Raw genomic sequence first — 16,217 nt, 5'->3', positions numbered from 1 at the left:
TGCAACCAATGTGGTATAAAAAGTAGGGACATTTTGCTTTAGGCTTTGATGTGACTTAACCTGGATGACAATGTACAGTGTTTAAGAGGGAACTGCAGATGCTGGAGAATCGAAGGTTACACAAAAATGTACAGTAGTTGTTATGCTTTAGTCCTTTTCCATTCTAGACCTTTTGGGATAAATAGGAGTTTCCCTCGATCGTTTTAACAGCGCTTCACTTTCTTTGAGTGAATTTTGCATTTTGAGCCTTAAAGCTCCTGCCCAACAGTTGTCCATGACTAGCTGACGTTTCGGGTCGAGACCTCTCTTCAGACTGAAGGGTTTCGACCCGAAACGTCACCCATTCCTTCTCTCCAGAGATGCTGCCCGTCCCGCTGAGTTACTCCAGCATTTTGTGTCTATCTTCGATTTAAACCAGTATCTGCAGTTCCTTCCTACACATAAAGTAACTTATCCATTACAACAGACTAATCTAAATTTCGTAAGTCAAAAAATTGTTGACCTTGAGTTTTTCCATTTGAAATTCCGTCTGGCAGTATTTGCCATTCAATTTCTGTAATTCTGCCCTTTTGTATCTTTCAACTAGCAATGCTGTGGATGGGTGGTGTCAGTAAACTAAGATAGATGAGGCTGGATACGTATATAGCACAGTGCAGGCTATCGAAACTCTGCTCTGAAAATGTTTTTTTTCCAGAGTGGAATGCACTGCAATGATATCCAGGTCAGATCACACCATTCCAGAAATTCAAACATGCATTTCACAACAAAACATACGTGCATAGAGGATGCATTTTCTGTGTCCGACATGCGTGGAATGTTGCCCTCCTCTTTTAGAGTATTGCCTTGTATCTAGCAGGTGAGAGGACGGTTCAGTCATCTGATAACAGCTGGGAAGAAACTATCCCTGAATCTGGAGGTGTGCGTTTTCACACTTCTGTACCACTTGCCCAATGGGAGAGGGAGGGACTGGGGTGAGACTGGTCCTTGATTATGCTGGTGGACTTGCCGAGGCAGCATGAAGTGTAAACAGAGTCAACAATTAAGCTATTCAGCAATTAGGCCATTATGGCCATTGAATCTACTCACAGTTAACCTGGCCTCATGTGTTAGGAACCTGAAGGGTGGGGCAGTGGTGCAGCGGGTAGAGCTGCCACCTCATAGTGCCAGAGAACAGGCTTTGATCCAGACCTCGGGAGCAGTCTGTGTGGAGTTTGCATGTTCAGAGGGAGTGACCGGGGTGAGACTGGTCCTTGATTATGCTGCTGGCCTTGCAGAGGCAGCGTGAGGTGTAGATGGAATCAATGGAAGGGAGGTTGGTTTGCGTGATGGTCTGGGCTTTGTGGTCTTATATTGATACATATAAGATCCTAAGATGACATGACAGGCTAGATGTTGAGAAGCTTTCACCAGTGCAAGAGTCTAGGTTGAGGAGACATAGTTCAAGCTAAGGTAGTGATCGCTATAACTGAGGGACGTAGAGATTTCTTCTTGTAAGCGGTGAGGAGTCTGGAATTCTTTACTCCAGAGGTATTTTTTAGGTAGAGATAGATAGATTCTTGATTAGTACAGGTGTCAGGGGTTATGGGGAGAAGGCAGGAGAATGGGGTTCTGAGGGAGAGAATGGCAGAGTAGACTTGATGGGCCAAATGGCCTAATTGTGCTCCTATCACTTATGATATTATGAATCTGATTACTACACACCAATAATCTGTTGCTGGGAATTCCTGAATCTTTTTTTGACCGTCACTGACCATAAATAGTCAACTCTTCAATAATTTTAAGTTGAAAGTTTTAGTGAAACCGCACCTGGAGACACAAATTAAGTTTAAATCTAAGTCGGCGGCACATTGACTGCCAGCATCTGCGGCAGATAGACTCGATGGGCCGAATGGCCTAATTCTGCCCCTGTCACTGATGAATTGATGACCCTGTCAGCTAACCAGAGGCAGGTGGTATGTGGAGGAGCTGCGGAATAATTGGATCTCTGCTTTTCTGACCTGATTTACGACGTTGCCAGGTAGTGTCTGGCAGCCGGGATGACTGTAAATGTCGCAAGATTTAAAAAAACCTGCGTCACAATGAATTGTTTGCCCAACCAAAGTCAACGGGCTAAGGCCGTCCATCCATCAAATCCTAATCACACCGACCAGCAACCTCACCACCCTGGAACCAACAGATGTCATCAGCTTTTTATGACCTTTTGGTAGAATTATGCTTTGATCTGCTGAGAATAAACACCCTTATACTGAACAAAATGGTTGGAGAGGGCAATACTTTGACACGTGCAAATATTTTAACATTTATATTTCGGGATTACATGTCGCTTTGTCCTTTATCATTCTCTTCGCATCGGCAATGCCCTGCACCAGGTTTTATTAGAATTGTCTTGTTTGACCAGAGTGTTGACTGTACATAATTAGAGTGGGGTTTCATCCAGTTGTTTGCTTGTTATTCACTTCAAAGAGATGCCCACCCATCACCATGCCCAAATGCTGTTATCTGGAAAGGGTGCAGAGAAGATTTACGAGGATGTTGCCAGGGCCTAAGCTACAGGGAGAGGTTGAGCAGGCTGGGATTTTATTCCTTGGAGCACAGGAGGATGAGAGGCGATATTATAGAGGTGTACAAGACCATGAGATGAATAGATAGGGTGAAATTTACCCAGAGTAGGGGAATCAAGAACCAGGGGGCACAGGTTTATGGTGAGGGGGGGGTGGAAAGATTTAATAGGAACCCAAGTGGCAACTTTTTTTACACAAAGGGTGGCAGGTATATGGATCGGGCTGCCAGGGGAGGTAGTTAAGGCAGTCACTATTACAATGTTTAACATAGAAACATAGAAAATAGGTGCAGGACTAGGCCATTTGGCCCTTCAAGCCTGCACCGCCATTCAATATGATCATGGCTGATCATCCAACTCAGTATCCTGTACCTGGCTTCTCTCCGTACCCCCTGATCCCTTTAGCCACAAGGGCCACATCTAACTCCCTCTTAAATATAGCCAATGACCTGGACTCAACTATCTTCTGTGGCAAAGAACTCCAGTTCTTTGCCACACTTGTTTAACAAGCATTTAGGAGCATGGATAGGGTAGGTTTGGAGGGATATGGGCCAAACGCATACAGGTGGGACTAGTATAGATTGGGCATGTTGGTCAGCGTGGGCAAGTTGAGCCTTTTCCACGCTATATAACTCTAAATGATTCTAATCAAACTGACAAACACCAGTGTCTATCATTATGCAAAGAGCAAGTTTTTGGAGGAAGCTCGGCTCTCTGGCGCTGTAAGGCAGCAGCAACTCTACCGCTGCGCCACGGAGAGTTGAGGCTGAAGAAGGGTCTCGACCAGAAACGTCACCTATTCCTTTTCTCCAGAGACACTGCCTGGCCCGCTTGTGAAGTCACGTCACACGTGGAAGGACATGCTGTGACACGACAAGCAGTAAAAAAAATGGAAGGATGTTCAGTGAAGGTTAGAAACTGTGTTAAAACAGAAACATGTTGCAGACTGCACGGCCTCAGCCTCTGGCTCTCAGTAACAGCAACGCCAGCACTGGGTGGGTGTGCTCATTGGGTCTCCTGAAAGACATGGCAGATGTACAGTTCGCTCCAGGGTGGCCCTGAACCAATTAGCAATGGTTTCTGTCAACTCTTGCTCAGCTACTTTCTCATCACCTGCGTTTATTCAAACCGGTTTCACTGTCAGCACCTGGCTCTCACCCATAAGTTGGAATGAAGTAGACTAATCATCTCCTAATGCCGCAACACACCCAGTCATTACAGATAAACGGCCTGGGCTTAGGGGTGATCACCGGTCAACGTGGACTCAGACATGAACTCCTAACATTGAACCTTATGTTGAGAGCTGCCTTCAGGAATCAGGTGTTTGGCACTGTGAGAGGTGTGTGGGGTTGGGAGACAGGGCAGGTGAGGAGGTTGGATCAGCGACTCACCTGGGGAGTCTCAGGTAATGGGTGTGGTTAGTTTGCACGGATCTCAAAGGAGTGCCAAGACAATGCAAACCCACCTTAACCTGGTTCCCAGCATTGGTCCAGGACCTGCCTTGGGAGGTCCACTCTAAATCATGCGTGGACAGGCTTCAGAGGGATGTTATTCATGAGCAATGTGTATTGGGTGAAAGAAAATCTTGATTCTTAATTAGTTTAGTTTAGATTAGTTCAGAGATACAGCGTGGAAACTGGCCCTTCGGTCCACTGCGTCCAGGAGCCGACCAGCGATCCCCGCACTTTAACGCTCTCCTACACCCACTAAGGACAATTTTTACATTTATACCAAGCCAACTAACCTACAAACCTGTACGTCTTTGGAGTGTGGGAGGGAACCGAAGATCTCAGAGAAAACCCACGCAGGTCACGTGGAGAACGTACAAACTCCATACAGACAGCGCCCGTTGTCAGGATCGAACCCGATTCTCTGGCGCTGCATTCGCTGTAAGGCAGCAACTCTACCGCTGCGCCACCATGACTGTCAATTAGTAAAGGGCCTGTCCCACCAGCATGCGCCTGCATGCGGCAAGCACGACCAAACCAGAAGCGGGAGCTGCGTGGAGGTCGAGTGAGTGACACGGCGTCGAAGTGGCCGCGGGCCGGCAGGCCGTTGCCGCGCGGAATTTTTAAACACGGTCAGTTTTTCGGAGCCCCGCGCGATGTCGGGACCAGCTCCACATAACTCCATACGGCTCCGGCGATCGAAGTCGAACCGGCCCCGCGAGGCCGTACGGCTCAAGCGACCACGTTAGGTCGCGCTTGCCGCATGCAGGCGCATGCTGGTGGGACCGGCCCTTTAGGTCGCGCTTGCCGCATGGAGTCGCATGCTCATGGGACAGGCCCTTAAGAATGTCAGCAATCAATTGGTAAGATTGTCAGAAGGCAGGATAATGGGGTTAGGAGGGACAGATCGAATGGTGGGGTAGAATCAAGAACTGCAGAGTTTAATGCAGTGTGAACACAAACCACTGGACGGACTCAATGGGTCAGGCAGGACAGAATGGACAGGCAACATTTCGGGTCAGGTCACTTTTTCAGTCTGATCAAGATTTCTTGCATGAACAACAAATTGAAACAAACACTATCTAACCAAACCATTCCAGATAAGGAGTAATAAAAATGAACTGCAAATGCTGGCTTATACCGAATATGGACACAAAGTGCTGGAGTATCTCAGCAGGTCAGGCAGCATCTCTGGAGAAAAATGATGGGTGATGTTTCAGGTTTGGACCCTTCTTCAGACTCTAGCATTTTGTGTCTATCTTCAGTATAAATCAGCATCTACAGATCCTTCTTATACATTTTGTCTGCTCCACTGTGAAAATTCCTCAAGGTTTGCCTACTTTGAGGAAGTTCTCCTCCTCTCTCCGATGGGAGTTGTGTGAGACCCTCTCTCACTGCTCCCCCTCTGTGATTCCTCCTGCTCCCCTGCTCTATGGATCTGTAGAAGGGTCCAGACCCGTCATTTTTCTCCAGAGATGCTGCCCGCCTGAACCGCTGAGTTACTCCAGCACTTTGTGTTTGGCTCTGTCTGTGGCAACTTTGCGCACGTTTCTCAGTTTCCCCCCAGAGATTGCCAGGATAATTACCAATTTACAGATGTGGCAGAATTGCCAGTTTACCATTCAAATTCCTATCAGTACATTGAATTTAATTCCATTAAAATGTAAAAGTCTCTCCCTCTCTATCCACCGTGGTTCCGTATCTCCCTCGACTGTTTAGGGGCAGACGTATTGTGAAAATGCAATGATTAGTGTTTTAAAATGGTATCTTTTTCCTGAGCAGGGCCAATTAATTATTTACTGCAGGTTTTCAGAAACATTGTTCCAGTTGATGAATTACACAGAATAATATTTTCAGAACAAAGTCTTTCTTCAGTATGAAGTCTAGTTAGATGTACCCTTTAGCTGACCAGCACATCGGGGAGAATAAGCGGAGGTTGGGCTATCGTTTCGCCGAACACCTCCGCTCAGTCCGCAATAACCGACCTGAACTCCCGGTGGCTCAGCACTTCAACTCCCCCTCCCATTCCCAATCCGACCTCTCTGTCCTGGGTCTCCTCCATTGCCAGAGTGAGCAACACCGGAAATTGGAGGAACAGCACCTCATATTCCGCCTGGGTTGCTTGCGTCCGGATGGCATGAACGTTGAATTCTCCCAGTTTTGCTAGCCCTTGCTGTCTCCTCGCCTTCCTTAACCCTCGAGCTGTCTCATCCCATCCCCCCGCCTTCGGGCTCCTCCTCCTCCCTTTTTCCTTCCTTCTCCCCCCCACCCCCCATCAGTCTGAAGAAGGGTTTCGGCCCGAAACGTCGCCTATTTCCTTCGCTCCATAGATGCTGCTGCACCCGCTGAGATTCTCCAGCATTTTTGTGTACATTTAATATTTAATTACATTAAGCATTAAAATGTTACTTGTTTGCTAGGTCAAACTGTTGGAAATATTTCCATATTTGGCATTCGTAGAGATGAAACTGAGCACCATTTCCCCTGATAAATGGGTCTATCGGGTTTGGGACGTGAGCGTGTAACATATTTCTTATTCAAATTTGCCTCAGCGATCTCTACAATAATAGATGGTTTTACATGCAGGCAGACCACTGCTCAGATAGTTGATATGAAGAATGGGGCTCCCAGCCAAGTCCTTACAATAGCAGGTAATCATTAGTGTACAGATTCTGAAAAGGCAAAGACATAATCTCTAGCTACACTCTGAGCACTCTTTCACACAGTGCCTTGCTTCTTTGTTCTTATCAGAGCAAATTTGGCATCAGATAAACGGTGGTAATAATGATGAGTGTGGTACAGAGTTTGCACACCCATTCAAAATTTGAAAGTGCCATACACAAAACAAGATAGTTAGCTGATCCACTTAGAAGAGTGGGGTGTTCGAGTCCACACCTTGCTCTCTATATTCTACACTTACACCTCTATACTCGGGCAGCAAGGTGACACAGCGGTAGAGTTGCGGCCTTATAGGACCAAAGACCACGGTTAAATCCTGACTACATGCTCTAGATACATAGACAATAGGTGCAGGAGTAGGCCATTCGGCCGTTCGAGGCAGCGCACCGCCATTCAATGTGATCATGGCTGATCATCCACAATCTGTTGTGGATGATCAGCCATGTTCCTGCCTTCTCCCCATATCGCTTGATTTCGCTTGCCCCAAGAGCTTTATCTAACCCTCTTTTGAAAGTATCCAGTTAATCGGCCTCCACTGCCTTCCGAGGCAGAGAATTCCACAAATTCACAAATCTCTGTGTGAAAAAGTTTTTTCCTCATCTCAGTTCTAACTGGCCTACCCCTTATTCTTATTGGCCCCTGGTTCTGAACTCCCACAACATCTGGATCATGTTTCCAGCATCTAGCGTGTCCAATCCCTTAATAATTGTATATGTTTCTATAAAATACCCTCTAAATTCCAGTGTATACAAGCCCAGTATTCTTTCAACATATGACAGTCCCGCCATCCTGGGAATTAACCTCGTGAACCTACGCTGCACTCCCTCAATAGCAAGAATGTCCTTCCTCAAATTAGGAGACCAAACCTACACACAATACTCCAGGTGTGGTCTCACCAAGGTCCTGTACAACTGCAGAAGGACCTCTTTGCTCCTATACTCAAATTCTCTCGTTATGAAGGCCACCATGCCATTCACATTCTTCATTGCCTGCATGCTTACTTCCAGTGACTGATGTACAAGAACACCCAGGTCTCATTACACTTCCCCTTTTCCTGACCTGAGACCATTCAGATAATAATCTGCCTTCTTGTTCTTGCCACCAAAGTGGATAACTCATGGGCGCTGTCTGTATGGAGTTTGTACGCTCTTCCCGTGACTTACGTAGGTTTTCTCAGGGTGCTCCGGTTTCCTCCCGCACTCCCAAGACATGCAGGTTTGTAGGTTAATTGGGCTCTGTAAATTGTCCCTAGGGTATAGGATGGAACTAGTGTCCAGGGTGATCGCTGGTCGGTGCAGACTCGGTGGACCGAAGGGCCTGTTTTCGCGCTGTATCTCTAAACTAAACTAAACTTTGAATCTTCCCTCAAAAATTAACGATGCGTTTTAAAACTTGGAATTAAATGCACCTTAACCCAACCATAGAATATCAGTGAGTTACAGCATGTTTACACCCACAATGGTTCCTCAATTACATCAAATGCGTAAAAATGTCCAGAAGATTATCAGAAATATACAGACGTATCAAAATTGTGGCAATGAAATGGAGCCCGAGTTACAAAAACAACCAAAGCAGAGAATAAGCCCTAGCAACGAGATGAAAAATAATTCCATATTCTCAACCTAGGAGCCAGAACTCAGCGGATTTGTAAACAATGACAAACCTTTAAAATATCTTCATCTGAGAAGCAATTTGAAAGCATGGCTAATACGTTAATATCTTACTTAATCTCTTTGATATCATAAAAGAAATTCAAAAGAAGAATGTCCTAACAATCTTTGGTATTTGTAATGAATAGTTTATCTCATGTCTCCATGGTATGCCCCAGAATTACCTCTGTATAAACAAACTCGGGTCATTAGTAGAAAAATCTCCACCTAGGGCCCAGGAATGAGTAGGTTCCTGATTGTCAGCATCTTGAGAATGTTCCTGGCTGGGTGTGGTGCTACCCATGACTAGAGGCTACACCTTACTTATCACTCACAACACTTCTTCCCATTGAGTGTGTGTGTGGCGCTCTCTGCAAATTTGGTATTGACAAAATCCAACATGGATGGCACAGCGCCAGAGACCCAGGTTTGATCCTCACCACGGATGCTCTCTCTACGGAGTTTGTACGTTCTCCCTGTGACCACGTGGGTTTCCTCCGGGTGCTCAGGTTTCCCCCACACTCCAAAGACATGCACAGCTTTTTGTGTCTAACTTAGACTTAAACAAATTCTGATCATATGTCCTTGCTATCAGCCTCTCTCTCTCTCTCTCTGTAACTTTGCCAACCATTCCGTCTGACGAACACGCCTCTTAAAATTGCTGATGGTCGTTTTTAAATGATGTGCTAGCCTAATAATGAATAAAGGCGGTGAGAGTTTTTATACCATCCCAACACTCGCCGTCTATCCATGCCACTCCCTCGCTCATTAGCCTGCTGAGAAATGCCTAACACAGGAGGGTTCTGGGCAGAGCCCAGTGTGAAGCTAGCTTTCATTACTGTCCCTGCTGCTCCCACAACCAGCCTCTTTAGCGCCAGCTCCACACAACATCTCTTTGATATGAACAGAAAAACACACGCAAACACTCAGCTGGTGTTTTATTTTTCCGCCTATTTAATCAGGCACATTGAGCTCACCGTTAAAGCAGTGTGGGTGCGTGATGGTGGGAGAGTGTGTGGAAACTTTTATTATGTTTTGAACAACCCAATTAGTTATGGGCCGCTTGGCGTGAGGGGCCATCGTTGTTAGCGGAGAGCAGTGAATATTCACGGGATATCAAAACCATGAGAAGGCAATTACCTTTGTTGTTTTCAGAACTGCATGGGATGAAAACACAATGGGGCGGCACGCTGTCTTACACCGCTTGCAGCGCCAGAGTCGCAGGTTCGATCCCGACTACGGGTGCTGTCTGTACGGAGTTTGTACGTTCTCCCCGTGACCTGTATGGGTTTTCTTCAAGATATTCGGTTTCCTCCCACACTCCAAAGACATACAGGTTTGTAGGATGATTGGATTGGGTTTGTAAACTTGATATAAGTGTAAATTGTTCCGAGTGTGTGTAGGCTTGTGTTAATGTGCGGGGATCGCTGGTCGGTGCGGACTCGGTGGGCCGAAGGGCCTGTTACCACGCTCTATCTCCAAACAAAACTAAAGCTAAAGCCAGACACAAAAAACTGGAGTAACTCAGCGGGACAGGCAGCATCTCTGAAGAGAAGGAATGGGTGACGTTTCGGGTCGAGACACTTTTTCAGACATCTTCGGTGTAAACCAACATTGGCAGCTCCTTCCAACACAAAACTAAATCTAAACTAGACAGAACTTTGTAGACTGACCTACAACTGAAGGAAATTACTTAAAGCAGAGACTAGCTTCTGTTGTGAAATCATCTCCTCAGATTGTGGGCCAGTCCTGTGTTCCAGGTGCAGGACTGAAAGCTTTCTCCAGCAGTGGGTAAGTTTCATCTGGGAGGAATGTAGACTACCCTCTCCACAGTATTGGGCCCAGAACTCAGTTCAAACACTGACAAGAAACAAAATGGAACCTTTAGGTGTTCTGTGGCACTATGAGAAGTAGCATTGATGAGGATGTTGCCAGGACCAGAGGGTCTGAGCTATAGGGAGAGGTTGAGTAGGCTGGGACACTATTACTTGGAGCGCAGGAGGATGAGGGGTAATCTTATAGAGGTGTATAAGATCATTAGGGGAGAGGATGCACAGAGTAGGTGAATTGAGGACCAGAGGACATAGGTTTAAGGTGAAGAGGAAAAGATTTAATAGGAATCTCAGGGGTAACTTCTTCATACAAAGGATGGTGGGTGTAGCTGCCACAGGAGGTAGTTGGGGCAGGGACTACTCCAGCATTTAAGAAACAGTTAGACGGGTACATGGATATGACTGGTTTGTTGGGATATGGACCATATGCTGGAACTAGTGTAGCTGGGATGTTGGCCAGTTGAGCCGAAGGGCCTGTTTCAACACTCTATGACTCTATGACATGTAAAATTCTAATCATCACTTGAGCTGGAACCCAGTCGGGCCAGTCTGTTGGGGTCAGGCTATCTTTGGTTTTAAGTTGAGTTTAATGTCACGTGTATTGAGGTACAGTGAAAAGCTTTTGTTGTGTGCTAACCAGTCAGCAGACAGACTGTACATGGTTACAAACAAGCCATTTACAGTGCAGAGATACAGGATAAAAGGAATAACGTTTAATGCAAGATAAAGTCCAGTAGAGTCTGATTAAAGATAGTCCGAGGGTCTCCAATGAGGTAGGTAGTAGCATGAACATCTTATGTTCAAGATAAAGCATTTTAAGGGCAAAGCAGAGAGGAGATTTGTAACAAGCAAGGTGAGTCTCTGATAAAAATCATTGTTAATCTTGTGTAATTCACTATGTGAGACAGAGTTTATGTAGTTCTTGACGAAACCTGTTAATGTGGACTTTGAACAGCTATCAATTACCTGAATATTGAGTTTCATCCTTCATAATCTAATTAATCAAGTTTGAATTTTCTGCTCACAATAGAAACCCCAAAACAGTTAGTGATATTATGTGTTTAAGAAAGAACTGCAGATGCTGGAAAAATCGAAGGTAGACAAAAATGCTGGGGAAACTCAGCTTGGTGTATGTGTAAAATTGTCCCGAGTGTGTGTAGGATAGTGTTAATGTGCGAGGATCGCTGGTCGGTGCGGACTAGGTGGGCCGAAGGGCCTGTTTCTGCACTGAATCTGTAAAATAAACTGGACAGCTCCCGTGGTCAGGATCGAACCCGGGTCTCTGGCGCTGTAAGGCAGCAACTCTATCTCCGCACCACTGTGCTGCCCGTGAAGGTTGGTGGGTTACAGACTTTGGCCCACAAAGCTTGTGCTGAACATGATGCTGAGATAAACTGATTTGCCTGTACATGATCCATATCCCTCTATCCCCTGCACTTCCATCTGTCTAAAAGCCTCTTAAACACCACTATCGTATCTGCCTCCACCACCACCCCTGGCTGCGCGTCCAAGGCACCCTCCGCTCTCTCTGTGGCATTTGAAGAGATACAGCCCTTGTTCCAAAGGTCTTCATCAAAGGAAATAATCTCTTTACCCAGCTGTTTTATTCTTTTCAAATTACTAAGGAACAATCAAAACTTCCCTGAAGCATTCCCATGCCAGTAAATACAAGGCTCTTTTATGTATTCTCATAATAAAACCACTGCACTCTTGGTGACTTCCTGTTGAAACATGCCCGGAACCCATTTCTTGGCTTTCTAAGGAGCAGTGCCCAGAATTACTGTATACACTGCGAGGCAGATACAGTCTCGCTAGGGATTTGTATAACTACAGCAAAACGTTCACCTCTTCATGCTCTTGCTGCCGACTTAAAGAAGCCTAGTATTTCATTGTACTTTTTGATTGTTCTTGAACCTTGTATGGAGTGGATTGACACAAAAAGCTGGAGTAATTCCGTACAGACAGCACCCGTAGTCGGGATCGAACCTGGGTCTCTGGTGCTGCATTCGCTGTAAGGCAGCAACTCTACCGCTGCGCCACCGTGACCACCCACATTTGAAATACATAAACTCATTGTGTTGCAGGAGTGTGTTTAAGAAGGAACTGCAGATGCTGCAATATCGAAGGTAGACAAAAGTGCTGGAGAAACTCAGCGGGTGAGGCAGCATCTATGGAGCGAAGGAAATGGGCAACGTTTCGGGTCGAAACCCTTCTTCACGGTGGTCATGTGATGGTGGGGGGGGTGGGAAGAAGAAAGGAAGAGGAGGAGCAGGTGGGCTGAGGGAGAGCTGAGAAGGGGAGGAGAAAGTAGGGACTTTCAGAATAGATCGGCCAAGTGTACTTTTGAGAATGGTCATGTTTATCTGGCATTGGGGAATACAAGATCTTTATTATGTTGGTTTATTAAAGTTATTAATGTCAGCATATTACCTTTAACAGACATAATTAGAGGCATTTACTGACCTTTACAGAGGTGCTCCCACAATCCAAGCTGACTTATTGAAAACCAATATAAAGTAAGATGATACAGACTTTGTTTGATTAAAAATTGTCAAACTAAATGGATGTATCCAAATGAACCTCGATGTAAAGAGACAACTGTAGCAACAGGTTGCATTTATGTTATCTGACACGAAAACATCCAAGACACTTCACAACAATGAGGCCGGCACGGTGGGGCAGTGGTTGGGCGATTGCCCTACAGCGCCAGAGACACTGGTTCAATCCTGACTACGGGTGCTGTCTGTACGGAGTTTGTACGTTGTTCTACCCGTGACTAGGTGGGCCAAAGGACCCTGTTTCCCCACTGTATCTCTGAACTAAAATCGTTCTCCCGTGACCCTGTCCGGGAGCTCCGCTATCCACCCACATCTCAAAAATACGCGCGGGTTCGTAGGTTAATTGGCCCTCTGTAAATTGCCCAGAGTGTGTAGGACATAGAACTAGTGTCTGGGTGATCGATGGTCAGTGTGGGGTTGGTGGATTGAAGGACCACATTCCACACTGCATCTCGAAGCTACAGTTAAATTAAATCTCTAAACTCAAAATATCATCAAGTATTTTTTCAAAACATAGATCACTACTGTTTCTTTTCAACCCCACATCTGAAGTTAATTATTCAATTTGTATCTGGGTTTCATAGATTGTAGCAGATCTAGTTACGCTTTGTAAATCACAGTAAAATTTTGCCTTAGGGCAATATTAATATTTCAAGTAGTCAGGCATGTGTTGCTACTGGTAATAAACTTATAATATAATATCACACAGTAGACAAATGCTGGAGAAACTCAGAGTGTGAGGCTGTGTCTATGGAGCGAAGGAATAGGTGACGTTTCGAGTCTCAATCTGAAACGTCACCTATTCCTTTTCTTCAGAGATGCTGCCTGACCCACTGAGTTACTCCAGCTTTTTGTGGCTATTTGCGGAAAAGCAAGCCCTTTCTTTTATTAGGCAGGGAGCATAATTTGCAAACACAGGAAACTTCTCTTTTAAGTCAACAGGAATTGCTCAGAACAGCTGAGCGCTCAACAGGAAACCAAATCATGATATCTGACCATCAGTTTCTGCCTTTGTGTGGTGTCTGTTTTGGCATATTCCTGGTCTGTCAGCAAGCATGTGAGAACCAATTGAGGCCGAGGCATTCAACGCTGCTGTCAGCCTTGCCACCGGTCCTATCCAATCTGATAACGACTGCAATTCTCCGCAATTGTGTTCGCCTGCGACAAGTCTGACATTTAATTTCTTTGGGGAAAACTGACGTATGTTGAAGGAGTTTATCGACCCCTTCAAAACCATGGGGTGACACGGTGGCGCAGTGGTAGCGTGGCTGCCTTACAGCACTTGCAGCACCAGAGACCCGGGTTCGATCCCGACTATGGGTGCTGTCTGTACACAGTTTGTATGTTCTCCCTGTGAGCTGCGTGGGTTTTCTCCAAGTTCTCTAGTTTCCTCACACTCTCCAAAGACGCACAGGTTTGTAGGTTGATTGGCTTGGGTAATATTGTAAATTGTCGTGTGCGTGTGCGTGTGCGTGTGCGTGTGTGCGTGTGCGTGTGTGTGTGATCGCTCTCGTGTACGGGGTGGTCGCTAGTCGGCGCAGACTTGGAGGTCTGACGGGCTTGTTTCCGCGCTGTATCTCTAAACTAAACTACACACCAGGCTGCATGATCTCATTCACAACAAACGTCATTCAAGCAGTAGCCAGCTGGGTGGATCACCAGCCTCAGACACCAGGGAGAACTTTGCCTTTATTCAGATAATGTGTAGGAAGGAACTGCAGATGCCGGTTTACACCGAAGATAGACACATAACGCTGGAGTAACTCAGCGGGACAGGCGGCATCTCTGGAGAGAAGGAATGGGTGATGAGGGGGTCTGAAGAAGGATCTCGACCCAAAACATCGCCCGTTCCTTCTCTCCAGAGATGCTGCCTGTCCCGCTGAGTTACTCCAGCATTTTGTGTCTGTCTTATTCAGATAATGTTCTCCTAGCCTTGGATTTATTAACTAATTTGCAAAGTGATCCTTACAGTATTACTTGAAGTGCTCCTTCAATACTGCATCGAAAACTGGGTCTTGGTTCTGGCTCCTGGTCATGTCCGTGGCCTGATTTCTACTCAAGGTGACAAAACTCCTCTCGTTGGGTTTAGTTGCAGTACAGTTGTGTTTTTTTGGGTGCTGCAAAATGTGAATTAGGTCACAACGCTGGAATGTGGACAATGAGTGCCTGAGTAATCGAATCACCAGATGATTTAAATCAAGTAACTGATATCATAATGTGCAGAGCCAGATAAAACAACACTTGCGGAAAACAAGTTCACATGAGGGGAACTCTGTCGCCAAGCTTATCTTCGAGGATTGTTGATTGCTTGGTAACTCGACGTGATAGAGATCCATTCACAGCGTACCAGAGACCCAATGTTAATAATATGATGCCAAGAAACTTGTCTCATGTTTATTAGTGATAGGAGCACAATGAGGCCATTCGGCCCATCAAGCCTTATCCACCATTCAATCATGGCTGATCTATCTTTCGCAGTCAACCCCATTCTCCTGCCTTCTCCCCGTAACCCATGACACCCGTATTAATCAGGAATCTGTCAATCTCCGTCTCAAAAATACCCATTGACTTCCAATGAACCACCGATTCATCAGCTTCTGACTAAAGATGTTCCTCCTCGTCTCCTTTCTAAAGGTGCATCCTTTTATACTGAGGCTATGTCCTCTGGTCCTAGATTCTCCCACTAGTGGAAACATCCTCTCCACATCCTGGGGGGCACAGCGGTAGAGTTGTGTCCTTACAGCGGCAGAGACCCAGGTTCGATCCTGACTACAGGTGCTGTCTGAACGGAGTTTGCATGTTCTCCCTGTGACAGCGTGGGTTTTCGCCGGTTGCTCTTCAAAAAGACAGCTCACCACCCACCTATCATCACTAAATAAGGCAGGCAATAAATGCTGATCTTGCTTAACATTTAAATAAATAGTAAAATACAGCTCCTTTGGTTTTGTCCTTAAGAAATTTCTTTCAAACTCAGGAAAAAAGTCAAATTCAGGATAACGGTTACAGATAAGCCTCCATAGCTGAAAGCCCTGCCTGATGTAGCAGTGAGGAAGTCCCCCCTCATTTCACTCCTGAGTTACCTAATCTCAGGTGAGATTACTAAGCGTCCCTCAGCAGGAGTAAGGAACGGCAGGTAGTGTTCAGTCACTGTCCAGTGATTAGTTGAGATACAGCGCGGAAACAGGCCCTTCGGCCCACCAAGTCCGCACCGACCACCGATCCCCGCACATTAACATTATCTACACACACCAGGGACATTTTACATTTATACTAAGCCAATTTACCTCCAAACCTGTACCTCTTTGGAGTGTGGGTGGAAGCAGGAGATCCCGGAGAAAACCCATGGGGTCACAGTACAAACTCTGTACAGACAGCACCCGTAGTCAGGATGTAACCCGGGTCCCTGGCGCTGTGAGGCAACAACTCTACCGCTGCCACCCATTTCTCCCATCATCTCTTCTCACAAACGTGTCAGCATTCTAACTCGGCAT

General features: G+C 46.0%; 1 protein-coding gene across 3 annotated transcripts in view; it reads left to right on the top strand.

Annotated features, from left to right (window-relative positions):
• Positions 1–16,217, top strand: part of fkbp16 (FKBP prolyl isomerase 16) — a 60,982-nt gene that overhangs the window by 29,529 nt on the left and 15,236 nt on the right. The window lies entirely within an intron of this gene.

This window comes from Leucoraja erinacea, chromosome 33 (assembly GCF_028641065.1).
Source record: "Leucoraja erinacea ecotype New England chromosome 33, Leri_hhj_1, whole genome shotgun sequence".
In the NCBI taxonomy this organism is placed as follows: Eukaryota; Metazoa; Chordata; class Chondrichthyes; order Rajiformes; family Rajidae; genus Leucoraja; species Leucoraja erinaceus.
Note: the sequence above shows the minus strand (reverse complement) of the source record. Positions and strands in the feature narration are given on the sequence as shown.